Source organism: Oncorhynchus masou, chromosome 12, assembly GCF_036934945.1.
Source record: "Oncorhynchus masou masou isolate Uvic2021 chromosome 12, UVic_Omas_1.1, whole genome shotgun sequence".
NCBI lineage: Eukaryota > Metazoa > Chordata > Actinopteri > Salmoniformes > Salmonidae > Oncorhynchus > Oncorhynchus masou.
The window spans coordinates 490,223-504,530 of record NC_088223.1 but is presented as its reverse complement, the minus strand read 5'-3'; the positions used below and the strand labels follow the sequence as shown (position 1 = coordinate 504,530).

The 14,308-nt window shown below is 43.7% G+C and overlaps 1 protein-coding gene across 1 annotated transcript in view; it reads left to right on the top strand.

Moving 5' to 3' along the window:
* The first annotated feature begins 212 nt into the window (after positions 1 to 212).
* Positions 213 to 14,308, top strand: part of ncaldb (neurocalcin delta b) — a 146,072-nt gene continuing 131,976 nt past the window's right edge. The window contains exon 1 of the mRNA XM_064979420.1: positions 213 to 413. The gene's annotated coding sequence lies outside the window, so the exon portion shown is untranslated. The remainder of the gene's footprint in view (positions 414 to 14,308) is intronic.

The following is a 14,308-nucleotide window of genomic DNA, read 5'->3' as shown; positions in this document are numbered from 1 at the left end:
GTAATTTGTTTACTGAGTCTTGTGTGAAGTTTTATTTTCTTGGTATTTTTTCCTGACCACCAGAGACAGACAGAAAACCCCATTGAAGTGCTGGGTTCTAGTTGCCAAGGAAACGCAGGTTTCCATTGGCCTGTAGAGTATCATGTGACCTGGGGCTTTGACATCATAGTGGGAGGGGCTAATGTTCAGCCCCTGGGCTTAGCAGAATGTTCAGGGCTATGAGAAATCTATTGGACAGTGAGTTGAAGCAGCCTGACTGAGCCTTCTCTCTTTTCCCTGCCTGCTACCTGTTGCTGCTTCAACTTTTAACCCCCAACCGTCCTCCACCAAAGTTCCTGAAGCTGCAGCAACTCGCAATTTGGGGCATACCATACATGGACTACTAGAGAGTCTTCAACAGGACAGCAAGTAACGTAAGTAAAGGGCTGATCTGCTGTTTCCTGTGTCTATGTCTCCTTTATCTGCTATTTCCTGTGTCCATGTGTCCACCTGTCCATCTGTCCGTCTGTCTGTCTGTCTGTCTGTCTGTCTGTCTGTCTGTCTGTCTGTCTGTCTGTCTGTCTGTCTGTCTGTCTGTCTGTCTGAGTTGGGTGTCTGTCTGTGTTCTGAGTTACAGCCAGGTGCTTTCCTACTGGGTTTTAGTTGCAGCTGTGCTTTTCTACTGGGTTACAGTTGCAGCATACCCTTTTGTCATGACTCTCAGTTCATTTTATTTATTTATTTATTTCACCTTTATTTAACCAGGTAGGCTAGTTGAGAACAAGTTCTCATTTGCAACTGCGACCTGGCCAAGATAAAGTGTAGCAATTCGACACAACACAGAGTTACACATGGAATAAACAAAACATACAGTCAATAATACAGTAGAACAAAAGAAAACAAAATGTCTATATACAGTGAGTGCAAATGAGGTAAGTTAAGGAAATAAATAGGCCATGGTGGCGAAGTAATTACAATATAGCAATTAAACACTGTAATGGTAGATCGTTAGAAGATGAATGTGCAGGTAGCGATACTTGGGTGTAAAGGAGCAAAATAAATAAATAAATACCAGTATGGGGATGAGGTAGGTAGATTGATGGGCTGTTTACAGATAGGCTAAGTACAGGTGCAGTGATCTGTGAAATGCTCTGACAGCTGGTGCTTAAATCTAGTGAGGGAGATGTGAGTCTCCAGCTTCAGAAATTTTTGCAATTCGTTCCAGTCATGGGCAGCAGAGAACTGGAAGGAAAGACGACCAAAGGAGGAATTGGCTTTGGGGGTGACCAGTGAGATATACCTGCTGGAGCGTGTGCTACGAGTGGGTGCTGCTATGGTGACCAGTGAGCTGAGATAAGGCGGGGCTTTACCTAGCAGAGACTTGTAGATAACCTGTAGCCAGTGGGTTTGGCGACGAGTATGAAGCGAGGGCCAGCCAATGAGAGTGTACAGGTCGCAATGGTGGGTAGTGTATGGGGCTTTGTTGACAAAACGGATGGCACTGTGATAGACTGCACCCAGTTTGTTGATTGGAGTGTTGGAGGCTATTTTATAGATGACATCACCGAAGTCGAGGATCGGTAGGATGGTCAGTTTTACGAGGGTATGTTTGGCAGCATGAGTGAAGGATGCTTTGTTGCGATATAGGAAGCCGATTCTCGATTTCATTTTGGATTGGAGATGCTTAATGTGAGTCTGGAAGGAGAGTTTACAGTCTAACCAGACACCTTGGTATTTGTAGTTGTCCACTTATTCTAAGTCAGAGCCGTCCAGAGTACATTACATTAGGACTTGCAGTTCATTACATTATGACATTACATTATGACTCTCAGTTCATTACATTATGACTCTCAGTTCATTACATTATGACTCTCAGTTCATTACATTATGACTCTCAGTTCATTACATTATGACTCTCAGTTCATTACATTATGACTCTCAGTTCATTACATTATGACTTGGTTCATTGCATTATGACTCAGTTCATTACATTATGACTCTCAGTTCATTACATTATGACTCTCAGTTCATTACATTATGACTCTCAGTTCATTACATTATGACTCTCAGTTCATTACATTATGACTATCAGTTCATTACATTATGACTCTCAGTTCATTACATTATGACTCTCAGTTCATTACATTATGACTCTCAGTTCATTACATTATGACTCTCAGTTCATTACATTAGGACTCTCAGTTCATTACATTATGACTCTCAGTTCATTACATTATGACTCTCAGTTCATTACATTATGACTCTCAGTTCATTACATTATGACTCTCAGTTCATTACATTATGACTCTCAGTTCATTACATTATGACTCTCAGTTCATTACATTATGACTCTCAGTTCATTACATTATGACTCTCAGTTCATTACATTATGACTCTCAGTTCATTGCATTATGACTCTCAGTTCATTACATTATGACTCTCAGTTCATTACATTATGACTCTCAGTTCATTACATTATGACTTGGTTCATTGCATTATGACTCAGTTCATTACATTATGACTCTCAGTTCATTACATTATGACTCTCAGTTCATTACATTATGACTTGGTTCATTGCATTATGACTCTCAGTTCATTACTTTATGACTCTCAGTTCATTACATTATGACTCAGTTCATTACATTATGACTCAGTTCATTGCATTATGACTCTCAGTTCATTACATTATGACGATCAATTCATTACATTATGACTTGGTTCATTGCATTATGACTCTCAGTTCATTACATTATGACTCTCAATTCATTACATTATGCCTCTCAATTCATTACATTATGACTCTCAGTTCATTACATTATGACTCTCAATTCATTACATTATAACTCTCAATTCATTACATTACACATAAGAGTCATTGGACGAAGGCTTCTTCTGTAGGGAGGTTTGTTAATTAAGATCCCGACGCTCAGTCTGAACATTAACACCCATTAGTTACATTGACGACAGAAAGTATTCACACTACTTGACTTGTTCCACATTTTGTTGTACTACAGCCTGAATTTAAAATGGATTCAATTGAGATGTTGTGTCACTGGCCTACACACAATACCCCATAATGTCAAAGTGGAATAATATTTTTTGAAATGTCAAATTAATAAAAATGTAAAGCTGAAATGTCTTTGAGACCAATAAGTATTCAACCCCTTTGTTATGGCAAAATTAAATAAGTTGCATGGACTCACTCTATGTGTGTTAATAGTTTTTAATATGATTTTTGAATGACTAACTCATCTTTGTACCGCACACATAAAATGATCTGTAAGGTCCCTCAGTTGAGCAGTGAATTTCAAACACAGATTGGACCACAAAGATCAGGGAGGTTTTCCAATGCCTTGCGAAGAAGGGCGCCTATTGCTAGATGGTTCCAAAAAAATGCAGACAGTAAATATCCCTTTGAGCATGGTGAAGTTATTAATTAGGCTCAGTCACTACAAAGATACAGGCGTCCTTTCTGACTCCGTTGACGGAGAGGAGTAAAACCCCTTAGCGATTTCACCATGAGGCCAATAGTGACTTTAAAACACTTACAGAGATTAATAGCTGTGACAGGAGAAAACTGAGGATAGATCAACAAAATGATAGTTAACTCCACAATTTTACATTTTTTATTTAACCTTTATTTATGTAGGTAAGTCATTTAAGAACAAATTCTTATTTACAATGATGGCCTAATCCGGCCAAACCTGGACGCTGGGCCAATTGTGCTCCGCCCTATGGGACTCCTAATCACGGCCGGTTGTGATACAGCCTGGATTCAAACCAGGGTGTCTGTAGTGACACCTCTAGCACTGAGATGCAGTGCCTTAGACCGCTGCGCAACTCGGGAGCCCAATACTAACCTAAATGACAGAGTGAAAAGAAGGAAGCCTGAACAGAATACAAAAAATTCCAAAACATGCATCTGGTTTGCAATTCATTTTTGTCCTGAATACAAAGCATTATGTTTGGGGCAAATCCAAGTCAACACATCAAGCAGACCGACTCTTCATATTTTCAAGCATGGTGGTGGCTGCATCATATTATGGGTGTCATCGGCAAGGATTAGGGAGTTGTTTTGGGATAAAAAGAAACAGAAAAGAGCTAAGCACAGGCAAAATCCTACAAAACCTGGTTCAGTCTGCTTTCCACCAGACACTGGGAGATATTCACCTTTCAGTAGGGCAATAACCTAAAACACAAGGCCAAATATACACTGGAGTTGCTAACCAAGGCGACATTGAATGTTCCTGAATGGCCTAGTTACAGTTTTGACTTAAATCGGCTTGAAAATCTATAGCAACCCTTGAAAATGGCTGTCTAGTAATTATCAACGATCAACCTAACAGAGCGTGAAGAATTGTTTAAATAATAACATGGAAATATTGTAAAATCCACGTGTGCAATGTTCTTAGAGACTTACCCAGAAAGACTCACAGCTGTAATCACTCTTAGAGACTTACCCAGAAAGACTCACAGCTGTAATCACTCTTAGACTTACCCAGAAAGACTCACAGCTGTAATCACTCTTAGAGACTTACCCAGAAACACTCACAGCTGTAATCACTCTTAGAGACTTACCCAGAAAGACTCACAGCTGTAATCACTCTTAGAGACTTACCCAGAAAGACTCACAGCTGTAATCACTCTTAGACTTACCCAGAAAGACTCACAGCTGTAATCACTCTTAGACTTACCCAGAAAGACTCACAGCTGTAATCACTCTTAGACTTACCCAGAAAGACTCACAGCTGTAATCGCTGCCAAAGGGGATTCTAACATGTATTGACTCAGGGGTGACTACTTACAGTACCAGACACACCTACTCATTCAAGGGTTTTTCTTTCTTTTGACTATTTTCTACATTGCAGAATAATAGTGAAGACATCAAAATTATTAAATAACACACATGGAATCATGTAGTAACCAAAAAAGTGTTAAACAAATCAAAATATAATTCATATTTGAGATTCCTCAATGTAGCCAGCCACCCTTTGCCTTGGTGACAGCTTTGCACACTCTTTGCATTCTCTCCTACATCTTCACCTGGAATGCTTTTCCAACAGTCTTGAAGGAGTTCCCACATATGCTGAGCACTTGTTGGCTGCTTTTCCTTCCCTCTGCAGTCCAACTTAACCCAAACCATCTCAACTGGGTTGAGGTCAGGTGATTGTGGAGACCAGGTTATCTGATGTAGTTGTCACTTGCGCCGAATACAACAGGTGTAGACCTTACTGTTAAATGCTTACAAGCCCTTAACTAACAATGCAGTTCAAGAAATAGAGTTAAGAAAATATTTACTAAATAAACTAAAGTAAAAAAAAAAAAAAATACAATAAAAAAAATTTGCACAAGAAAATTACATAACAATAACGAGGCTATATACAGGGGTACCGAGTCAATGTGTGGCAGTCAAGTTAGTCAAGGTAATTTGTAAGGTGGCTATGCATAGATAATAAACAGCAAGTATCAGCACTGTAAAAAACAAATGGGGGGGGGGGGTCGATGTATATAGTCCAGATGGCCATTTGATCAACTGTTCAGCAGTCTTAGGGCTTGGGGGTAGAAGCTGTTAAGGAGCTTTTGGTACTAGACTTGGCACTCCGGTACCGCTTGCCGTGCGATAGCAAAGAGAACAGTCTATGACTTGGGTGACTGGAATCTTTGACAAGTTTTTGGGCCTTCCTCTGACATGCCTGGTAATCCGTCTGGCCCGTTGCTTTCTGAATGTTGACCTGTTTAAATGTCTTGCTCATATCGGTTACAGAGGTCACACTGATGTTCTCATGCATGCTTCAGTGTTGCTTGCCTCGAAGCGAGCATAAAAGCATTTAGCTCGTCTGGTAGGCTAGCGTTACTGGGCAGCTCGTGGCTGGATTTCCCTTTGTAGTCTGTAATATTTTTCAAGCCCTGACACATCTGACGAGTGTCAGACCCGGCGTAGTAGGATAAGATTTTATTCCTTTATTGATGCCTTGCCTGTTTGATGGTTCGACTGAGGGCAGAGTGGAATTTCTTATGAACGTCCGGATTGGTGTCCCGCTCCTTGAAAGCGGCAGTTCTAGTCTTTAGCTCAGTACGGATATTGCCTGTAATCAATGGCTTCAAGTTGGGAAATGTACGTACGGTCACTGTTGGGACGACGTTGTCGATGCACTTATTCATGAAGCCGATGACTGATGTGGTATACACGTCAATGCCATTGGATGAATATATTCCAGTCTTTGCTTGCAAAACAGTCCTGTAGTGTGACATCCGTGTCATCTGACCTCTTCCATATTGAGCGAGCCACTGGTACTTCCTGCTTTAGTTTTTGCTTATAAGAAGGAATCAGGAGGATAGAATTATGGTCAGATTTGCCAAATGGAGGGTGGGAGAGAGCTTTGTATGCATCTCTGTGTGTCAAGTAAAGGTGGTCTAGAGTTTTTTTCCCTCTGGTTGCACATGTTGCACATGTGACATGCTGAGGTAAAACGGATTTTAGTTTGCCTGCATTAAAGTCCCCGGTCAATAGGAGCGCCGCTTCTGAATGAACATTTCCTTGTTTGCTTGTGGCCTTATACAGCTGGTTGAGTGCGGTCTCAGTGCCAGCATCGGTTTGTGGTGGTAAATAGACAGCTACGAAAAATATAGATTAGAACTCTCTTGGTAGATAGTGTGGTCTACACTTAATCATGAGGTATTCTACCTCAGGCGAGCAATACCTCGAGACTTCTTTAATATTAGACATCTTGCACCAGCAGTTATTGACAAAAAGACACACACCTCCGCCCCTCATCTTACCCGACGTAGCTGTTCTTTCCTGCCAATGCATGGAAAAACCAGCCAGCTCCATATTATCCATGTCATCGTTCAGCCACATCTTGGAGAAACATAAGATATTGCAGTTTTTAATGTCCCTTTGGTAGGATAGTCTATCATAGATCGTCCAGTTTGTTTTCCAATGATTGCACCTTGGCCAATAATACGGAGGAAAGTGTTGGTTTACCCACTCGTCGGCAAAATCTTACAAGGCACCCCACCCTCCTCTCCCCTTTCTTCCATATGTTCTTCACGCTGATGATGGGGATTTGGGCATTCTTGGTCAAATAGCCCTTACACAGCCTGGAGGTGTGTTGGGTCATTATCCTGTTGAAAATCGAATGATAGTCCCACTAAGTGCAAACCAGATGGGATGGCGTGTTGCTGCTGAATGCCGTGGTAGTCATGCTGGTTAAGTGTGCTTTGAATTCTAAATAAATCACTGACAGTGTCACCAGCAAAGCGCCCCAACACCATCACACCTCCTCCTCCATGCTTCACGTGGGAACCACACATGCAGAGATCATCCATTCACCTACTCTGCGTCTCACAAGGACACGGCGGTTGGAACCAAATATCTCAAATTTGGACTCATCAGACCAAAGGACAGATTTCCACCAGTCTAATGTCCATTGCCCGTGTTTCTTGGCCAAAGCAAGTCTCTTGTTCTTATTGGTGTCCTTTAGTAGTTGTTTCTTTGCAGCAATTTCAACATGAAGGCCTGATTCACACAGTTTCCTCTGAACAGTTGATGTTGAGATGAGTCTGTTACATGAACTCTGTGAAGCATTTATCTGGGCTGCAATTTCTGAGCCTGGTAACTCAAATGAACTTATCCTCTGCAACAGAGTTACTCTGGCTCTTCCTTTGCTGTGGTGGTCCTCATGAGAGCCAGTTTCATCATAACACTTTATTGTTTTTACGAATGCCCTTGAAGAAAAAGTTCTTGAAATGTTCCGGATTGACTGACCTTCATGTCTTAAAGTAATGATGGACTGTTGTTTCTATTTGCTAATTTGATGTGAACTTGGTCTTTTACCAAATAGGGCAATTTTCTGTGTACCTCCCCTACCTTGTCACAACACAACTGATTGGCTCAAATGTATTAAGAAGGAAAGAAACTCCATGAATTAACTTTTAAGAAGGCACACCTGTTAATTGAAATTCGTTCCAGGGGACTACCTCATGAACCTGGTTGAGAGAATGCCGAGAGTGTGCAAAGCTGTAATCAAGGCAAAGGTGGCTAATTTGAAGAATCTCAAATAAAAAATATATTTTTATTGGTTTAACACTTTTTTGGTTACAACATGATTCCATATGCGTTATTTAATAGTTTTGATGTATTCACTTTATTCTACAATGAAGAAAATAGTAAAAATAAAGAAAAACCCTTGGTTGTCCAAACTCTTGAATGGTAGTGTATGTAAATGAGATTCCTGTATTTCATTTTCAATACATTAGACATTTTTTCTAAAGACTTGTCTTCATGGGGTATTTTGTGTAAATTAATTTAATCCATTTTGAATTCAGACTGTAACACCAAAAATTGTGGAAAAAGTCAAGGGGCATGACTACTTTCTGTAGCTCACGTGAGCCAGTCTTGGGCAAATCTAATGGCCGAGAACTGAAGGGAGAAGGCAGAATGGGAATGTAAGTTTTCCAGAGCTAGTTGCAGCAGTGGTTTTCTACTGAGTTCTAGTAGCATCCATGCTTTCCTACTGGGTTCTAATAGCAGCAGTGCTTTCCTACTGGGTTCTAGTAGCAGCAGTGCTTTCCTACTGGGTTCTAGTAGCAGCAGTGCTTTCCTACTGGGTTCTAGTTGCAGCAGTGCTTTCCTACTGGGTTCTAGTTGCAGCAGTGCTTTCCTACTGGGTTCTAGTAGCAGCAGTGCTTTCCTACTGGGTTCTAGTTGCAGCAGTGCTTTCCTACTGGGTTCTAGTTGCAGCAGTGCTTTCCTACTGGGTTCTAATAGCAGCAGTGCTTTGCTACTGGGTTCTAGTTGCAGCAGTGCTTTCCTACTGGGTTCTAGTTGCAGCAGTGCTTTCCTACTGGGTTCCAGTTGCAGCAGTGCTTTCCTACTGGGTTCTAGTTGCAGCAGTGCTTTCCTACTGGGTTCTAATAGCAGCAGTGCTTTCCTACTGGGTTCTAGTTGCAGCAGTGCTTTCCTACTGGGTTCCAGTTGAAGCAGTGCTTTCCTACTGGGTTCTAGTTGCAGCAGTGCTTTCCTACTGGGTTCTAGTTGCAGCAGTGCTTTCCTACTGGGTTCTAGTTGCAGCAGTGCTTTCCTACTGGGTTCTAGTTGCAGCAGTGCTTTCCTACTGGGTTCTAATAGCAGCAGTGCTTTCCTACTGGGTTCTAGTTGCAGCAGTGCTTTCCTACTGGGTTCCAGTTGCAGCAGTGCTTTCCTACTGGGTTCTAGTTGCAGCAGTGCTTTCCTACTGGGTTCTAATAGCAGCAGTGCTTTCCTACTGGGTTCTAGTTGCAGCAGTGCTTTCCTACTGGGTTCCAGTTGAAGCAGTGCTTTCCTACTGGGTTCTAGTTGCAGCAGTGCTTTCCTACTGGGTTCTAGTTGCAGCAGTGCTTTCCTACTGGGTTCTAGTTGCAGCAGTGCTTTCCTACTGGGTTCTAGTTGCAGCAGTGCTTTCCTACTGGGTTCTAATAGCAGCAGTGCTTTCCTACTGGGTTCTAGTTGCAGCAGTGCTTTCCTACTGGGTTCCAGTTGCAGCAGTGCTTTCCTACTGGGTTCTAGTTGCAGCAGTGCTTTCCTACTGGGTTCTAGTTGCAGCAGTGCTTTCCTACTGGGTTCTAGTTGCAGCAGTGCTTTCCTACTGGGTTCTAGTTGCAGCAGTGCTTTCCTACTGGGTTCTAGTTGCAGCAGTGCTTTCCTACTGGGTTCTAATAGCAGCAGTGCTTTCCTACTGGGTTCTAGTTGCAGCAGTGCTTTCCTACTGGGTTTCAGTTGCAGCAGTGCTTTCCTACTGGGTTCTAGTTGCAGCAGTGCTTTCCTACTGGGTTCTAGTTGCAGCAGTGCTTTCCTACTGGGTTCTAGTTGCAGCAGTGCTTTCCTTCTGGGCTCTAGTTGCAGCAGTGCTTTCCTTCTGGGCTCTAGTTGCAGCAGTGCTTTCCTACTGGGTTCTAGTTGCAGCAGTGCTTTCCTACTGGGTTCTAGTTGCAGCAGTGCTTTCCTTCTGGGCTCTAGTTGCAGCAGTGCTTTCCTACTGGGTTCTAATAGCAGCAGTGCTTTCCTACTGGGTTCTAGTTGCAGCAGTGCTTTCCTACTGGGTTCCAGTTGCAGCAGTGCTTTCCTACTGGGTTCTAGTTGCAGCAGTGCTTTCCTACTGGGTTCTAGTTGCAGCAGTGCTTTCCTACTGGGTTCTAGTTGCAGCAGTGCTTTCCTTCTGGGCTCTAGTTGCAGCAGTGCTTTCCTTCTGGGCTCTAGTTGCAGCAGTGCTTTCCTACTGGGTTCTAGTTGCAGCAGTGCTTTCCTACTGGGTTCCAGTTGCAGCAGTGCTTTCCTACTGGGTTCTAGTTGCAGCAGTGCTTTCCTACTGGGTTCCAGTTGCAGCAGTGCTTTCCTACTGGGTTCTAGTTGCAGCAGTGCTTTCCTTCTGGGCTCTAGTTGCAGCAGTGCTTTCCTTCTGGGCTCTAGTTGCAGCAGTGCTTTCCTACTGGGTTCCAGTTGCAGCAGTGCTTTCCTACTGGGTTCTAGTTGCAGCAGTGCTTTCCTACTGGGTTCTAGTTGCAGCAGTGCTTTCCTACTGGGTTCTAATAGCAGCAGTGCTTTCCTACTGGGTTCTAGTTGCAGCAGTGCTTTCGTACTGGGTTCCAGTTGCAGCAGTGCTTTCCTACTGGGTTCTAGTTGCAGCAGTGCTTTCCTACTGGGTTCTAGTTGCAGCAGTGCTTTCCTACTGGGTTCTAGTTGCAGCAGTGCTTTCCTTCTGGGCTCTAGTTGCAGCAGTGCTTTCCTTCTGGGCTCTAGTTGCAGCAGTGCTTTCCTACTGGGTTCTAGTTGCAGCAGTGCTTTCCTACTGGGTTCTAGTTGCAGCAGTGCTTTCCTTCTGGGCTCTAGTTGCAGCAGTGCTTTCCTACTGGGTTCTAATAGCAGCAGTGCTTTCCTACTGGGTTCTAGTTGCAGCAGTGCTTTCCTACTGGGTTCCAGTTGCAGCAGTGCTTTCCTACTGGGTTCTAGTTGCAGCAGTGCTTTCCTACTGGGTTCTAGTTGCAGCAGTGCTTTCCTACTGGGTTCTAGTTGCAGCAGTGCTTTCCTTCTGGGCTCTAGTTGCAGCAGTGCTTTCCTTCTGGGCTCTAGTTGCAGCAGTGCTTTCCTTCTGGGCTCTAGTTGCAGCAGTGCTTTCCTACTGGGTTCTAGTTGCAGCAGTGCTTTCCTACTGGGTTCTAGTTGCAGCAGTGCTTTCCTACTGGGTTCTAGTTGCAGCAGTGCTTTCCTACTGGGTTCTAATAGCAGCAGTGCTTTCCTACTGGGTTCTAGTTGCAGCAGTGCTTTCCTACTGGGTTCCAGTTGCAGCAGTGCTTTCCTACTGGGTTCTAGTTGCAGCAGTGCTTTCCTACTGGGTTCTAGTTGCAGCAGTGCTTTCCTACTGGGTTCTAGTTGCAGCAGTGCTTTCCTTCTGGGCTCTAGTTGCAGCAGTGCTTTCCTTCTGGGCTCTAGTTGCAGCAGTGCTTTCCTACTGGGTTCTAGTTGCAGCAGTGCTTTCCTACTGGGTTCTAGTTGCAGCAGTGCTTTCCTTCTGGGCTCTAGTTGCAGCAGTGCTTTCCTACTGGGTTCTAATAGCAGCAGTGCTTTCCTACTGGGTTCTAGTTGCAGCAGTGCTTTCCTACTGGGTTCCAGTTGCAGCAGTGCTTTCCTACTGGGTTCTAGTTGCAGCAGTGCTTTCCTACTGGGTTCTAGTTGCAGCAGTGCTTTCCTTCTGGGCTCTAGTTGCAGCAGTGCTTTCCTTCTGGGCTCTAGTTGCAGCAGTGCTTTCCTTCTGGGCTCTAGTTGCAGCAGTGCTTTCCTACTGGGTTCTAGTTGCAGCAGTGCTTTCCTACTGGGTTCTAGTTGCAGCAGTGCTTTCCTACTGGGTTCTAGTTGCAGCAGTGCTTTCCTACTGGGTTCTAATAGCAGCAGTGCTTTCCTACTGGGTTCTAGTTGCAGCAGTGCTTTCCTACTGGGTTCCAGTTGCAGCAGTGCTTTCCTACTGGGTTCTAGTTGCAGCAGTGCTTTCCTACTGGGTTCTAGTTGCAGCAGTGCTTTCCTACTGGGTTCTAGTTGCAGCAGTGCTTTCCTTCTGGGCTCTAGTTGCAGCAGTGCTTTCCTTCTGGGCTCTAGTTGCAGCAGTGCTTTCCTTCTGGGCTCTAGTTGCAGCAGTGCTTTCCTTCTGGGCTCTAGTTGCAGCAGTGCTATACTACTGGGTTCTAGTTGCAGCAGTGCTTTCCTACTGGGTTCTAGTTGCAGCAGTGCTTTCCTTCTGGGCTCTAGTTGCAGCAGTGCTTTCCTTCTGGGCTCTAGTTGCAGCAGTGCTTTCCTTCTGGGCTCTAGTTGCAGCAGTGCTTTCCTTCTGGGCTCTAGTTGCAGCAGTGCTTTCCTTCTGGGCTCTAGTTGCAGCAGTGCTATACTACTGGGTTCTAGTTGCAGCAGTGCTTTCCTTCTGGGCTCTAGTTGCAGCAGTGCTTTCCTTCTGGGCTCTAGTTGCAGCAGTGCTTTCCTTCTGGGCTCTAGTTGCAGCAGTGCTTTCCTTCTGGGCTCTAGTTGCAGCAGTGCTATACTACTGGGTTCTAGTTGCAGCAGTGCTTTCCTACTGGGTTCTAGTTGCAGCAGTGCTTTCCTACTGGGTTCTAATAGCAGCAGTGCTTTCCTACTGGGTTCTAGTTGCAGCAGTGCTTTCCTACTGGGTTCCAGTTGCAGCAGTGCTTTCCTACTGGGTTCTAGTTGCAGCAGTGCTTTCCTACTGGGTTCTAGTTGCAGCAGTGCTTTCCTTCTGGGCTCTAGTTGCAGCAGTGCTATACTACTGGGTTCTAGTTGCAGCAGTGCTTTCCTTCTGGGCTCTAGTTGCAGCAGTGCTTTCCTACTGGGTTCTAGTTGCAGCAGTGCTTTCCTTCTGGGCTCTAGTTGCAGCAGTGCTTTCCTTCTGGGCTCTAGTTGCAGCAGTGCTTTCCTTCTGGGCTCTAGTTGCAGCAGTGCTTTCCTACTGGGTTCTAGTTGCAGCAGTGCTTTCCTACTGGGTTCTAGTTGCAGCAGTGCTTTCCTACTGGGTTCTAATAGCAGCAGTGCTTTCCTACTGGGTTCTAGTTGCAGCAGTGCTTTCCTACTGGGTTCCAGTTGCAGCAGTGCTTTCCTACTGGGTTCTAGTTGCAGCAGTGCTTTCCTACTGGGTTCTAGTTGCAGCAGTGCTTTCCTTCTGGGCTCTAGTTGCAGCAGTGCTATACTACTGGGTTCTAGTTGCAGCAGTGCTTTCCTTCTGGGCTCTAGTTGCAAAGTTGACTGATTAATCCAGCTGTAATACACAATGGATGTACAGCCTGAGACATTTGTGTGAGAAATCGTGAAAATGTTCCTTACAAGCCAGAACGCAGAATGAAATTACATTAAAACTTTCTCTACAGGTTGTCTGTGCGGTTTGTACATCAGCTGTTCAAACTTTGTCCATCAGCTGGTTTGTCCATCAGCTGCTCTAATCCACAGTAAAGTATTGTTTACAAATGTAAAGTGTGGTAACAAAATGTAGGTAAAATTAGCCTCTGTCTTTTGTGTCCACATTTTCCAAACTGTTAAATATCTGCTCTGAATGAAGATTCAATGATGTCTGCAGAAACAATGGGGTGTCAGATATGACATGACACCACATCTCTTTTGTTTATTGAAGTACAGTAAGTGATGTGGATTTACACCCGGAAACGGAATTGTATCATGGGTCCCTGATCTATACTATGCTTCATTATGGATATGAATGTCATTCTCTTCATCGGATGTATTCTGAATAGGCACACAAAGGTCCTCATTTACATATTTGGGTATTATTCTACACACTGGCTGTTATTTTAATGAGCTCCGCCCCCAACAAGACCACATTTGGTTGATCCTGACTGGATCTAATCTGAACTCATCATAGACGAGTTTGGATATCAAAGTTCTGTACAGTAAATTAGAATAGAGTAGATTGCAGTAGAGTACAGTAGAGTTTAGTAGAGTGTAGTACAGTATAGTACAGTACAGTACAGTAAAGTAGTGCATAATTCAGTAGAGTATAGTTCCGTACAATAAAGTAGCGTAGAGTATAGTTCAGTAGAGTATAGTTCCATGCAGTAAAGTAGAGTAGATTCAGGACAGTACAGTCAAGTAGAGTTCAGTACAGTACAAAAGTAGAATATAGTATAGTAAAATACAATAAGATAAGAGTAGAGTTCAGTAGAATGCAGTACAGTAGAGTTATGTAAAGTAGATACAGTAAAAGGAGAGTTCAGTAGAGTAGAGTTCAGTAAAGAAGTAGAGTAGTTTATAGTTCATTACTGTAAAGTAGAGTACAGTTCAGTA